We start from the raw sequence: 3,300 nt of genomic DNA, 5'->3' as shown, positions 1-3,300 counted from the left end.
GCAAGGGGGTTAAGCTTAACCGGGCCGTAACCTCTAGTATTTGGGTTCGAATTCCAACACGGTACAACGATTTTTTCTTTTGGGTTCTTTGAAAGCTTGCAAATAAGGATCCTGTTTGGTTTTCTGATTCGAATTATTTTATATGGATATGTGTGAATGGCATATCCACCAATAAGAAATGGCTTCTAAGTATGGAGACGGTGTTTGGTGAGTCAGGAGAGAGAGAGAGAGAGAGAGAGAGAGAGAGAGAGAGAGAGAGAGTACCTCCACCCAACTAGTTTGGACACGGCAACGCTACTCCCGATGTCAGACTGGTTCACAAAAGGATGAGGTTTCCTTATCGGAAAAATATTTATTTGCCTCATTAATCAGCTTCATTTAAGATAATCGTAATTGCTCTTAATCTCTAATAATTAGCCATTAACCAGAGGCTCGATCCTTTGTATCAGGGGAGATAAACACTGGATGTCCAGGTCCTGTTGCACATAATATAAGCTGTTATTATTATGCATCTGATCGACCTGTTTAACTCAGATTCAGGATTCTTATCGTTATCAATGATACATTACTATACTGTGGCCAGAAATAATAAGTGAAAAGCCACGATTATGTAAATTTTTGTTCATATACATAGCTGTGTATTTTCACTTATATATATATATATATATATATATATATATATATATATATATATATATATATATATATATATATATATATATATATATATATATATATATGATTATTATCACTTTTTGTACGTGATTCATTTATCACACATTACCACAGGTGAAAAATAAGAAACGGGGTGTAGGTCCTGACCGGTTTCGACTTTATTTCAAGCCATTGACGAAGGACTGATACAGAGTGTGAGAAGTCACGAATATATATACTACAAGAACGGTACTGACGAACATACACAACCGTTAGGGACTCCATATCCCCACTCAGGCCGGTGTCGAGGTAGGAGTGGCCTTTAAAACTCATTTGGCTAAAAATCACAATAGACTCTCTGGGGACATTGTTGATAAACAGACCATACCCCACCTCAGATCCACACCTGACAGGTGTCATGGAGGCGGAGTTGGAAACTCATTAACATTACTACCTCGTACTGTGTTTACAAATATGATAGTCCTATTTTCATACATCTCTACTGCCTACCTTAAAAGTTTAAACAATTTACAAATTTCTTTGATATTAAAGGATCAAGTTTATACATCCCTTGACTGAGTGGGGATATGGAGTCCCTAACGGTTGTGTATGTTCAAAGTACCGTTCTTGTAGTATATATATTTGTGACTTCTCACACTCTGTATCAGTCCTTCGTCAATGGCTTGGAAATAAAGTCGAAAACCGGTCAATATACACCTGTTTCTTATTTTTCACCTGTAAATGTGTGATATATATATATATATATATATATATATATATATATATATATATATATATATATGTGTGTGTGTGTGTGTGTGTGTGTGTGTGTGTGTGTGAGTGTGTGTGTCTGTCTATCTGTATATATATATATATATATATATATATATATATATATATATATATATATATATATATATATATATATATATATATATTTATGTTTCTGTTAGAGGAAGGCTGCATTATGAAAGAGAAGGATCATAAAAGCAACTGTTTCTTTATATTAGAATTGCAAAGTACTGCTAGCAGGAACAATAACTGAAGAGCTTCTTTGTAGGTGTATGAAGAAACTGATGTTATGGGAGCTGACTGTCAAAGGGTTTCATGTACGATTCAGCAGTTAAGGTTTGAAAGAGGCAGTCAACGACGCGATCTTATCGCTCTGGAGCCACCCTCATGAGGGAAATGGTTCTACGTTTGAATGAGATAATTAGACGTAGTGTGGCGTGCGTGATCGTGGTTGATAACTACTAAAAGTAGAATTTTTTGGGAAAAAAGAATTTTTATTGTTCGGATGAGACGTGAAACAAGCTCATCGAAAGTGTAGGTTCTTTATTAGGCAAGGTTACAATATGACAAGGACAATGCGTGAGAACAACAGAACTCTTAGAGGGGAAGCGGCGTTCTGCTAGGCAATGACTGAATTTGAAAGTGTTCGGTTGCCACTTGTCAATATGCATGTGAGCCAAGAATACAGTTGCCACGTATCAACATACAATGTTATACACATGGAAGGCGAGCATACGTTATACAATGGCAAATTCATGTTACATAATATAGTTACAGTGGCTGCTTCGGTGTATACTTTGTCTTGCGAGATACTGTCACAGCGATGGCTGGGTACAGAAAGAGCAGAAGGCGCAGTCGCAAATTTCTTTTGTAAACGAAGATGAGAAACAAAAAAGTACTGGTTGGTGTTATGATGTTAACTGGCCATAAAACAAAACAAGTAAAATTGGGCCGAAGTGTTCTCGGTGTAATCGAGGTTTCTGTACAGCGTATGAGCAGTGGCCCATAAAAGTTTCAGCCACGGCCGGTGGTGTCCTGTCCTATAGCGTTACCAGACGCACGATCATGGCTAACTTTAACCTTAAATAAAGTAAAAGCTATGAGGCCAGAGTGCTGCAATTTGGTATTTTGATGATTGGAGGGTGGATGATCAACATACCAATTTGCAGCCCTCTAGCCTCAGTGGTTTTCAAGATCTGAGGCGGACAGAAAAAAGTGCGGACCTAAAAAGTGCGGACGAACAGACAGAGCCATCTCAATAGTCTTCTTTGACAGAAAACTAAAACTAAAGAAACTGGTGGTCATAACCATCCTTTCCTCGGAGGCTGATTGCAGGTTTACTTTGTTTGTGAGACACGAACAACCACTTGCGCCGTGAGAAACAGACAGACACTTGTAAGAGATTCATTTTGAAGTAACCTGATCCTCTAGTTTTTCTCCGCTGTAACAAAGAAAGTCACAAGACCCATAATCGTCTGGAGTAGCAACTCTGAGAGAAGAAGTAAAAAATTATCAAGTGACCCTTTGTAAAGGAGGTTTCCGCGACCTTTCCCTTATGTCTTAGGAATCTTAAAGAACTCCTTAAGCTTCTCAAAAGGGAGAACTTGTCCATCCAATTAAGGCATAAGGGCCATGTGAGACAAAGCTAAGACATTCTTAAGAATTTTTAAACATTGCAGTAATAATTGGTCTAAAATCAAAGACAAAGTCACGTATGTGTTTTCTGGGGAGTAAACGACTCCGATTGACGAAAATTTTAATGAAACAGGATCCCCAGAGCCAGAATGGATTCCATTGCTGTGAAAGTGTAACTAGACAGCCATATTAAGCTTCCAAAGGCCAGTGGGAAGTCAC

The sequence above is a fragment of the Macrobrachium rosenbergii genome, chromosome 26 (genome assembly GCF_040412425.1).
Source record: "Macrobrachium rosenbergii isolate ZJJX-2024 chromosome 26, ASM4041242v1, whole genome shotgun sequence".
NCBI classification, from domain to species: domain Eukaryota; kingdom Metazoa; phylum Arthropoda; class Malacostraca; order Decapoda; family Palaemonidae; genus Macrobrachium; species Macrobrachium rosenbergii.
This window is presented reverse-complemented; position numbering follows the sequence as displayed.